The 11959-nt window shown below is 45.1% G+C and overlaps 2 long non-coding RNA genes across 3 annotated transcripts; one reads left to right on the top strand and one right to left on the bottom strand.

The window, feature by feature from the left end:
• The first annotated feature begins 3541 nt into the window (after positions 1 to 3541).
• On the top strand, positions 3542 to 11553 carry LOC103791677 (uncharacterized). 2 transcript variants are annotated; one of them, XR_004740004.3, is made up of 4 exons: positions 3542 to 3711; positions 5252 to 5481; positions 10716 to 10925; positions 11240 to 11553. It is a non-coding gene; the product is annotated as an uncharacterized LOC103791677 (long non-coding RNA). The 2 variants fall into 2 exon arrangements; XR_013532693.1 differs by lacking the exon at positions 3542 to 3711 and having other exon boundaries at positions 5234 to 5481.
• On the bottom strand, positions 3908 to 10591 carry LOC144581626 (uncharacterized). The gene is made up of 2 exons (XR_013532692.1): positions 10489 to 10591; positions 3908 to 4439 (listed from the first exon to the last, which is right to left on the bottom strand). It is a non-coding gene; the product is annotated as an uncharacterized LOC144581626 (long non-coding RNA).
• Positions 11554 to 11959: the final 406 nt, after the last annotated feature.

The following is an 11959-nucleotide window of genomic DNA, read 5'->3' as shown; positions in this document are numbered from 1 at the left end:
GAGCACACCTGGTCTCTGTGGGGCTCTTTTTCAGTCTTAAGCCACCTCGTTCCTTTCTTGGCCCCAGCAATAGGCCTCCAGGGACTAATAGTCCTTCAGGGAATAGTCCTGTATTTTAGGGGTCCAGGTGGTTGGTTCCTCACAGCCCCCTGGCATGGATGAACCCAAGTGGATACAGGAGCTTCTCAAGCTAAAAGCTGTTTCTGAGAATGAGGAGTCTCAACTAGCTTTGCTGCTTCCGGGCTGCTGGAATCCCAGCTTGGTTTCCAGCTCTCTGTGGTGCCCTCCGGTGACACATTGAGACAGGTTTCTTGCTGTGCCAGATTTGGCTTCATTGGTGCCTGTGCTCTCACATCTAGTTATGCCACTTGTCACCTCCGTGCTGTCCTCAGCCCGCCTGGGCATTGCTGGGTATGTTTGTAGGGCGTGTCACTCAGGGACCTCCAGGCATAGGTGAGATTCAGTTCTTCATTTCCAGATCCATGTTTATCTTCCTGAGCTGTTGGTGTGTATGTATGTGCGTTGTGTGTGTGCATTATGCACAGTAATCTGTTTGTGTGTATGTATGTGCGTTGTGTGTGTGCATTATGCACAGTAATGAGCTGTTTGTGTGTATGTATGTGCGTTGTGTGTGTGCATTATGCACAGTAATGAGCTGTTTGTGTGTATGTATGTGCGTTGTGTGTGCATTATGCACAGTAATGAGCTGTTTGTGTGTATGTATGTGCGTTGTGTGTGCATTATGCACAGTAATGAGCTGTTTGTGTGTATGTATGTGCGTTGTGTGTGTGCATTATGCACAGTAATGAGCTGTTTGTGTGTATGTATGTGCGTTGTGTGTGTGCATTATGCAAAGTAATGAGCTGTTTGGAGGCAATGGCAAGAAGGAACAAACTGCCTTTCTAATTTTAACCCCCCAGCTCTCTTCTCTTCCAGCCTGTTTTTATGTATAATCTTCCAGTGGGGTTGGAGGTGTGGACGGTGAAGGGAAAGCACCTTGTAAACTCTTGTCAATTTTCTCTAAATGGGAGGGTCTCATTCTTGTGATAGTGCCACAAGCTGAAGGCCACCAGGAGGATATCTGAATATTAACGAGCTGGGTTTACTATGCGTTTTGGCAAGAAAGGACATGCAGGCATGGTGAAGAACAGTGAGGTGTCTCAGTAGGAGCAGGAGGTCTAGGGTTTGGGCTTTGGTTGAGTGTTTGGGAGAGGGTGTAAGGCAGCAGGTGTTTGCTGTGGATTGGATGCTGTCAGGAAGCAGGGAAGGTCCTATGATTGTGTGTCCTCATATGTCATAGTGTCATCCATAGGGAGGGCAGGCTGCAGTGAAGATGAGGCTGCAGTGGGTAGGAAGCATCTGTCACTCACTCTAATCAGGAGAGTATTTGATGTTCTGTGTGGCGCAGCGACCTTGTTTTTGTCTGTGCTTAGACAAAAATTATAAAGCGCCTTGCTTTGTCTCACTTACTTGTGCTCTCAGAGTAACCTCGCTGGGGGAGCTCTTGTGTGAGAATGTTTATGTCCAAGAGAAAAATAACCTCATCCTGCCGTCAGTGTCAGGGGCTGCTTTGATTTCTTCCTTCCCCACCTGGCAACCTCCTTATTGAGGCCAGTGGCTTCTCATGTGTTTGTCCTGGACTCTCAGTGTGTGTGTGCTTGTGTGCACACACATGTGTCTAGGTGCGTGTGATTGTGTGCATATATGTGTGTCTTGGTGTGATTGTGTGCATATATGTGAGTCTCAGTGTGTGTGTGATTGTGTGCATACATGAGTGTCTAGGTGTGTGTGATTGTGTGCATACGTGAGTGTCTAGGTGTGTGTGATTGTGTGCATATATGTGTGTCTTGGTGTGATTGTGTGCATATATGTGAGTCTCAGTGTGTGTGTGATTGTGTGCATACATGAGTGTCTAGGTGTGTGTGATTGTGTGCATACGTGAGTGTCTAGGTGTGTGTGATTGTGTGCATATATGTGTGTCTTGGTGTGATTGTGTGCATATATGTGAGTCTCAGTGTGTGTGTGATTGTGTGCATACATGAGTGTCTAGGTGTGTGTGATTGTGTGCATACGTGAGTGTCTAGGTGTGTGTGATTGTGTGCATACGTGAGTGTCTAGGTGTGTGTGATTGTGTGCATATATGTGTGTCTTGGTGTGATTGTGTGCATATATGTGAGTCTCAGTGTGTGTGTGATTGTGTGCATACATGAGTGTCTAGGTGTGTGTGATTGTGTGCATACGTGAGTGTCTAGGTGTGTGTGATTGTGTGCATACATGAGTGTCTAGGTGCGTGTGATTGTGTGCATATATGTGTGTCTTGGTGTGATTGTGTGCATATATGTGAGTCTCAGTGTGTGTGTGATTGTGTGCATACATGAGTGTCTAGGTGTGATTGTGTGCATACATGCATGTCTCGGTGTGTGTAATTGTGTGCACACATGTGTATCTCGGTGTGTGTGCATGATTGTGTGCATACATGTGCATCTATGGGGCTGAAAGGGGAAAGGAAAGTAGAATTCATTTCTGGCCTTATGTAAACACCAGAAGGTAAAACTTCGCATCTCACCCCACTCCACTTATATTTGATTGCTGTTTTGCGGCAGGCATCTCTGGACAGAGCCAATTTTCCTCGCTGTCATCCTCACAAATCTTGTTTTATTTATTCGCTCATCACCTCCCTCCCTCTTCTGCCTGCTGTTGCCGGCCCCCTTGTGGAATATCTCAACAGCATGGGCTGTTCTGCTGCATCTCTATTTAGGGGCAATGATTTGTTCCAAAGTTACTTGAAGAATCATCTGTGATGGATGGTCCTATGAGGGGGTGGCTCATCAGTTTTTCTGGAAGCAATTTAAAATGCCCAGAAATGTATAAGGGCTCAAGCATTGCAATAAAGCCCAGAATGGAACTTCCAGTGTGGGAACTGCAGGATTATATGAGAAACAAACCAAACTAAACCAAAAACAAAACAAAAAAACCCCCAAAACAAAGACAAAACAAAACAAAAATGACAAAACAAACAAACAAACAAACACTGGGAGAAAAGGCTGATATGAGGAAGCATCACTGGGAGGTGCTACTTCTCCACCGAGGCTAACGGGCTGAGCAGTGGGGCTCTGAACTTGTTTACCTTCTTTCCTCCATGTGCCTAAGTGTGCTGTGTGGCTTGAGTCCATGGAGAATTGTCGCTGCTCCTGCCTGGCAGCTTATCACAGTGGGTTATGCTTCCTCCCAGTCACACCTTGCTCCAAGTGACTTAGCTGATGTCTTCATCTCAAAAGTGTCCTGACCCACCCTTTTCTTTTATGGCTTTATTTGGAAGGAAGCTGCTTTTCCCCTTCCTTATGGAATTCATTCAGTTACTATGACAGCTTACATTTGACTAAGGTTGCATTTTCTCATGGAGAGTGGAGTGAGGTTGAAATTTTGGGTTAGATCTATTCCTCTCTTAATGTCAAACTTAAAATATTTTTCAAATACACTGTGTGACAGAGACATTTATTGCTCAGTGAAAAATCCATGTGACACCCATGTTTTCTGGAACCTTGGGGTTAGGTGGGCCAAGTTCCTCAGCATGACTGTTGGGCTTCTAAAGTGTTTAAGAGAAGGGCCCTCAATTCTCCTTTCTCTGATGCAGTGATCTGGAAACCACGAAATCCAAATGGTGCAGCCATAAGGAGCAATTCACCTGCGCCTCCAAGTAACTGCCTGAAAGTAAGAGTCCTTAGATAGTGGCTGAAACCACAGAAGACGTGTGGGGCAGGTTGGGGGGAGGGCCGGGGAACAAACGGAGCTTTATGCAAAGGGTTAGTTTTTAATGCCGCATAACACATTCTGATTAATACACTAAACATTTAAATGCTAGAAATTACTATAACTGTAATAACTAAGAAACAAACTAACGCATAACTAAAAGAGGTAATGAACAATTTAATAGCCTTTAAAACGTTGGAATCTTGATGCTTAGGAAATGGAATTTGTGGAGTTTCTGGGAAGGGGCCTTTGGAATAATGAAGGGCTAGCAATTAGTGACATTATTTGACTTCACACCAAATGTCTTTCTTGTTACTTTCATACAGGCTCTGAGCATAATTACAGTCATTTAAACATTTTCACTCACAAATAGGAAAGTTTTCTTTTTTGGAAAGAATGGTAAAAAGGAAAAGGGAGGCATTTGCCATGAAAGTGTGAGAAAATAATCGCCTTAGGTGGAAGTACCTGGGCTGTGAGCAGCAAAACATGGGAGAGAAAAGAAAAGCTCTATGTATTCACGATTCTCAGAGCCCTAAGGAAAAGCTCTATTGATGATTCTTCTAAGAGCCTGGAGAGGCTGAACTTTACATCAGACAGTTTCTAAGTGTGGCCTCTAGAGGTCGCCATCATCCCATGACAGCTTGGTGGTTGAGCGGTGGGGTGATGAGCAAAGAAGGCTGCTGGGGCGCCTGTTGAATGTAAAGAACATTAGAAACTTCAGTTGTTTTTGCATTCTGGGAATAATTTTCATATGCAGCAGTTTTAAAAATTAATGTTAGAGAATGCAGTTTAAATTCCCTCCTAAATTTAGTTATTTCCTAATAAAATCCAAATGTTTGCAGAGTACATGTTGAACAAAACAAATCAGGAGGTGACTGCATGATTTACAAAATAATTCCCATTAGGGTTTCTTTAAATGCTAGTCATTCTGCTTCATTTCACCAATTTAGAATAATTTATTGATGCTAACATTTTAGAAGTAGATTTAATAAAGTGTACAAGCATAGTTTAATCTGATTTAACTCAATATTAAATTTCCTGAACTCTATAGACTATACGTGGCCATAAAATAACAAGAACTATTCCTTGGGTGACTTCCCAGAGGCACGTTTTGTTAATAGTCCCTTCAGTGATTTTCTGGCTCATCATGAAACCACAGTAGGTGCAAAGTACTTTCTCGTTAATGATTAAACAGTTGTGTGCTGTAAAATTTTTTTTTTTTGCAAAATTTCCTTAAAAAATCTTGGAGTTAAATATTCTATGCATACACACACTGTTTATTTTAAAACTATTTTGCTTTTTTCCAAACGGTGGGAAACATTCAAAATGTATTTCTGGAGTAATAGGAGTTTCTTAGAAACTTTTTAAGGACCTGAGAACTAGAGATACGACATGTTAGCATTTATTCACTTTGTCCCTCACAGCACAGGAGAATCATTTCGAGCTGCCTGTTTGCCTCTTTTTAGACAGCTCATTAGGATTCAGACTGTTTCTTGCACAGGGGAGAACTTGGCCTGAGGAAACCATGATGTAGAATGCATTGGGAAGATTCCAGTAGGATCAAGGCAAAAGGGGCTTGGAGGTGGAAAATGGGCCAGGACTGTCCCCTGTGCCCCACCTCCGCCTTGCAACCCTGTCATCAGCACCGGGAAGGCGACCACTATAAGTGCAGCTGCATCTGTTTCAAGTTGTAACATGCAGACGGTCCTGCTTGGTGTGAAGACACCACAGGTAAGCAGACTGACCCGGGCCCTGGAGGGAAGTCGTGCATCGCGTCTCTTGCACACAAGGATGTGATGACCACAGTGATGCTCCCACCCATGTCTGTTAGGTGGAAATGGAGCCGGGAGCTGTGTGATGGAAGCTGTGCTTTCTGAAATAGGAGAGCTGCTGCTTCGCAGCGTGAAATGCAAGGTCCATCCTCGGCTAGCAACAGAGCAAGGGAGGACCAGGTGAATAGTGTGGTAATTACAAATGCAGCTCACTGCTTCAGCTGTGGCACCAAACACATTGTAGTATTTAAAAAGGCCTGTGAACCGAAAGGGCTTGAAACTAATCGATGATGGACAGTGCACCTGGTGACGGACTCATTCCCCTAGTCTGGTGTTGAGGTCATGTGTTGCTGCGGGTGTTACCACGTAGGAGGTTGACACACTGAAGGAAACTCAGCCACGTTCTCATTTGTAACTGCACAATAATGGCCCCCATTATGCTTTCTGGAGGACCCCTTTTTTGGACCACAGTTGATTGGGCTTCTGTCACCCAGTTGTCCCTTGGCCAGACAGTCACCACCCTGGAGGTTTCGGGCAGCGTGGCAGGCTCGGCCGGCTCCCTCCGTGGGCCGCTGCTCTCTGTCACCTCTGCCAGTTCTCAGGCTTGCTTACTTTTGACTTTGTCAGTCACTGCTGAAGCTGGATTTGCAAAGCCGTTTCTTCTTCCCCCGAGGTGCCCTGACCCATCAGACTGGTGTGAAACCCTGGCTGCTTTCCCTAGGAATCCAGCAAACCAAACTCATTTGACCTCTGTGAGGATCCCTGACAGGGTCTGAGAGGCCCCCTTGAGGGAGGACCCGAGGCAAGACACTCTCCACCGCTCGGCCGCCGCTCCTGTGCAGGCCCCATCACCCTCTATGCGCTGCTCCCACTCCAAGGCTCCCAGTCAGCCGCCTCTGGGTGCCTTAGACCCTCGGGGGTCTGGGATGGGTGAGGCCCCTCTCCCCTGACTCTGCTCAGCTGATGTTTTTCCCCCACACAGTGGCAGCCCCACTGTGACTCAAGTGTCCCTCGGACAGACCTGCTGTGGCTCCGGCGTCCTCTCTCACAGGCCTGATCGCTGCACCTCTTCTGTTTGCCTCTCTGGTCAGAGGTGGCTGTTGCTTTCTGTCGTTTCTCATCCCTGGGTCCTTTCACCCTCCCTGTTGGCTGCTCGGTGCCTCCATCACGGGTGACCTGTATGGAACTGTCTCTGCTCTTGTTTTCCTGGCTACATCCTCAAGGACACAGTTGTCTCCTGTCTCCACTGCCTCTTTCGTTTTCTTTGACTGCATTTTGTCCATGGATATTCGTCCACCTTCCAGAAGTTGATGATTCTGACCCCTAAGCCTCCTGTCTGTTTCCATTCCTCTGAGGACTGCAGTCCTGGCAGCATCGCTATCCCCCGGGGATCAGTGCTTCTTGAGTCGTAGGGAACTGTTTCTGTACCTTGTTGTGAGTAATTTGACAAGATTTTCTTTTACATAATCAAAATGTCCCCCAGGAGTCCTTAGGTTCCTTTAAAACGAATATATTTTTACACTTGGGGTTTCAATCTGAAGATTAATGTCAGTGCAATATATGATTAGTTTAGAAGCTTCCCTTTCTAGTACATGAAAACAATGAGTTTTATGATTAAAGTTAATGAATTAACCTCTGCATTCCTTGAGAAGTGTTGGTCAGGCAAATTTGATCTGCATTGATTCTAGTTTTGTTTTTAGGCATGCCAAGATTTCCATTCATTGGATGTCCTTTGTCTCTTTTCTGTCTATCTTACACATTCCAATCTTCTTCCTCTGATAGGAAGTGTTTCCTGCATTCTGGGCGATTTTGTGCAGCTTGTCTTAGGTTGTACTAATTCTGTCAACTCCCCAGTGTTGATTCTCCGTTTTGTTCTGTGCACTGTGGGCTTACGTCCTGGGTGGTGTCACTGTGCCCTGACTTCTCAGCATAAACAGAACTTTTTCTTGCTCTGTGCCCGCCCCAGCTCATCTTTGATCTTCTGTTTCGTGGAGCTCACCTGAACGTCTCCAGCCTCAGCCGCTTTCGATGGCCCTGCACGTTGCATGTTTCTGAGCTCCTACACAATTCCGGGTATATTTCTTTGTTTTTAAGGATTTTTAAATACATGCGCTTCCTACTGTATGATTCAACTACATGACATTCTAGAAAAGGCAAAACTATAGACATGGAAAAAAGACATCGGTGGTTGCCAGGGCCTGGAGGGAGGGAGGGATGAATGGCCACAGCACGGAGGAACTTCCGGACAGTGAGACTGTGTGATACTGTAATGGTGTATATCCATGTCATTCTGCGTTTGTTCAAACCGCAGAATGTACAATTCCACTAGTGAATCCTGGTGTAAATTATGGATCTGGGTGATTAGGAGGCATCAGTGTAGTTTGCCGCCTGTCAGGCCTGTGCCGCTCTGGGGCCAGGTGTGCATAGTGGGGGAGGTTAGGTGGGTGTGGGGCACGGGTATATGAGAATTCTCCGGGCAGTCTGCTCAACTGTGCTGTGAATCTAGAACTGCTCTGAAAAATAAAGTCTATTAAAAATATGTACGTATGTGGAAGACAGTGTGGCGATTCCTCAAGGATTTAGAACTAGAAATACCATTTGACCCAGCAATCCCATTACTGGGTATATACCCAAAGGATTATAAATCATTCAATTATAAAGACACATGCACACATATGTTTATTGTGGGACCGTTGATAATAGCAAAGACTTGGAACCAACCCAAATGCCCATCAATGATAGACTGGTTAAAGAAGATGTGGCATGTATACACCATGAAATACTATGCGGCCATAAAAAAGGATGAGTTCATGTCCTTTCAGGGACATGGATGAAGCTGAAAACCATCATTCTCAGCAAACTAACACAAGAACAGAAAACCAAACACCACATGTTCTCACTCATAAGTGGGAGTTGAACAATGAGAACACATGGACACAGGGAGGGGAGCATCACACACTGGGGCCTGCTGGGGTGTGGGGGAGGTGGCTAGTGGAGGGACAACAGTGGGTGAGGGATAGGGGAGGGATAATATTAGGAGAAATACTTAATGTAGATGATGGGGTGATGGATGCAGCAAACCACCGTGGCACACGTATGCCTATGTAACAAACCTGCACATTCTGCACATGTACCACAGAACTTAAAGTATAATAAAAAAATGTACATTTGCATCCAACAATTCTCTATGCAATTAAAAATAATATAGGGACTTTAGAATAAGCCGTAAATGCCATTTTCTCTTTTAAGTGACCCCTGACAGTTCCTCCCTAGAAGGAATTCCTATTAACACCTGCCTGTGTCTCTCTAGGTCCTTTTTTATGCCTTCCTGTGCACTTACACGCACACCCACACACACACACGCTCTCACACACACAGACACATGAACACATCCATACACATGCACACGCACAACAGTAAAATGCAAACAGGATTATACTTTACATATTCCACAGCTCTGATTTTTTTTTTTTTTTTGAGACTGAGTTTCGCTCTTGTTACCCAGGCTGGAGTGCAATGGCACGATCTTGGCTCACTGCAACCTCCACCTCCTGGGTTCAGGCAATTCTCCTGCCTCAGCCTCCTGAGTAGCTGGGATTACAGGCACGCGCCACCATGCCTAGCTAATTTTTTTTGTATTTTTAGTAGAGACGGGGTTTCACCATGTTGACCAGGATGGTCTCGATCTCCTGACCTCGTGATCCACCCGCCTCGGCCTCCCAAAGTGCTGGGATTACAGGCTTGAGCCACTGTGCCTGGCCCACAGCTCTGATTTTTAAACGTACACTCTGAACATCAATCTTTAGCCTATGGTACATGTTGCAAATATTTTCTCTCATTTTCCCTTTTTTATGGTATTCTGTGGCCATAGGCATGTTTTAAATTTTCATGTAGTCTTTTCTTTGCCTTATGAATTTTGTGACTAGCTTGGAGAATCCTTCCCTGCCACAAGATTATGAAGTTATTTTGATATTTTCTTTCATTCTTTCAAAATCATTTAGAATTTACTTTTGGTCATGGTATATCAATTTTATGTTTCTCCTTAAGGATAGCCAGTTACTTGAAAACCATTGAATACATGGAAGAAAGCATTTTCCCACACTGATTTAAAACGCCGCCTTAGTGACATATCTAGATTTTCTGTTCGGTTCTATTGATTTATTTATCCATTCCTTCATAAACACGTTATGTTAATTTCTATAACAAGACAATGTGTTTTGCTGTCTGGCCTACTTCCCTTAATTGTGTGTTTTAAATCAGAATTTTATTAGTGTTTTTGAATTTATTTACTCTGCCAGATGAATGTGGGAATCAATGTGTCAGGTTCTAAAAACATCCTGTTGCAATTTTGGTCAGGATTGCATGGAATATGCAGACCAAGTTTGAGACCATTGAGAACCTTTACAGGTGTTTTCCTGCGGTTCTTGCACCTTTCTTGCCAGAGGCATGTCTAGGCTTTCTCTTCCTCTCGTTACTGCCACTGGGATCTCTTTTTCCCCTATTGCACTTTCTACTTGCTGTGACTAGTACACATCTAGAAAATGGTGTCAGTGTAATTCATGTGAGTGGCTGCGACAGTCTTAAAGTTTCATTGCTTTAACAGCTGGAAATGTTATTTCTTGCTGACGGACAAGCTACTGTAAACGGGCCGCTTTCATCTCAGCGATGCCTTAGCACCCCAGTTCTTTCCACTGCAACCATGCAGAGTTGAGAATTATGGGACTCTCTTCCTTAAGATTGCTGGCTGCACGCTGACCCTGCCTTTCTGAATGTATCTCTTTCTTGTGATGGTTTTCCAAGTGTGGCTTTCACAGCACGTGCTGCTAACCTCCGCTCTTCTCCAGAATGACAAGAGCCTCTAGCACGTAGCCTGTGCTCCAAGAAATAAGAGGCAAGAGTTTCACTAGATATTTTGCCACAAGATAATGTTGATCCAATTTTCCAGTCCTAAATATCATTTTCTTACCTGTTGACATCTAGCTGCCGGAATAATGCTGGGTAGTTTAGGTTTTATTGTTAAAACACCCCATCAAGCATCCTGTTTCCAGTTACCAAGTTCTCATGAGGGTAATTAACATGAGCTGATGTCACAAACAACCCACAGATGTCATCATTGAAGCATTTTCTCTCTCACCTCATAGGCCTAATGGATTTGTTCTGATTTTGAAGCTGTTTTCCCTTTGTCTTTTCTAGGAAATTGGGGAAGAGCGAGGGGAAGGAGCTGTATCTTGTCCTCTCTGCATCTGTGATCCAAGGCTTTCTTGTGAATTGGTTTTTACCCACATTTAAACTATGATGCCCAGAATGGAACTCAGAGCTGCAAGCACCCCCATCCATCTTTGGAAGCCCTGGACATACTCAATGGAGCCGGCAGAAGACCTGCAGCCCCAAGTCTGCCTGTCGGTGAGCCTGAAGTTGCTATGCTCTTGGTGTCATGTATTCCCACTGTGAATGCTTTTGCCAGCTCTTCCCACTGGCCATTTGGTCATGTCCTTATCCAGATGGAAGCAATTCCTGACCCCAGGCCCTCGCCACCACGCCCATCCTGCTGGGGTGCCCCCAGCTGCTACTGCCTCCTGGGGCCACACCCTCCAGCCTGCACCCCTTGCTTTGGAGCCTGCAAATCCTGCCTGAGCTGCTCTCAACCTTTGGAAGTCAAGGATTGGACGTTGTTCCTTGAACGTATTTTTGGTTATGATTTTCTCTTTTCTCCACAGAAAGGCATCTCCCTGGAGGCATTGGGCTCCCTCTGAGCTCAGCTGTGGCTCTCGGCCTTCCTCCTCCAGCTCCTGTCCTCTTCTACCAGCCTTGAGATGGTGGTGTGGAGTTATGTTCCCTCTGTTTTGTGTGGGCTGCTTATGTCTGGGATGATGGAATCGTCACTAAATGGGAAATGTTTATGGAGGAGAGAGATGGGGAAGTCATTCCCTCCTGTTAACATTTTGGTCCAAGTTAGCTTATTCATATGAATGTCACAAAGTCATAAATTGCTCCTAATCAAATCTGTGCACACAGTAAAGCCTCTTTCATGCAATGAGAGTGCTTACTTAATTGAATGTTACATATAAACGAAGGTTACTCCTTCAAGCGACAAACGTGTGAGGAATGTCAATGGAAAATTCTGAAAATGAGCCCCTGAAGGAGGGAAGATGGCAGATGGAAGACGCTGAAAGAGAATAGGATGGGGCCAGATGCTCTGGGAGAGCACCCAGGGAATCCCAGTTACCCTTGGGTTTCACGTCCACGGGCAATACCAGGATGCCAAATGGCTTTCTGAGAATCCATCCCTCTTCAAGGACTTGTGGCCAGAGACTTGTCTATAATGGGACCTGCATCATGTCAGAGCCCTAAGCCTATTTTTTTTTTTTTTTTTGAGATGGAGTTTTGCTCTTGTTACCCAGGCTGGAGTGCAATGGCGAGGTCCCGGCTCACCACAA

The sequence above is a fragment of the Callithrix jacchus genome, chromosome 2 (assembly GCF_049354715.1).
Source record: "Callithrix jacchus isolate 240 chromosome 2, calJac240_pri, whole genome shotgun sequence".
In the NCBI taxonomy this organism is placed as follows: domain Eukaryota; kingdom Metazoa; phylum Chordata; class Mammalia; order Primates; family Cebidae; genus Callithrix; species Callithrix jacchus.
The sequence above is the reverse complement of the archived record's forward strand: the minus strand, read 5'-3'. Positions and strand labels throughout refer to the sequence as shown.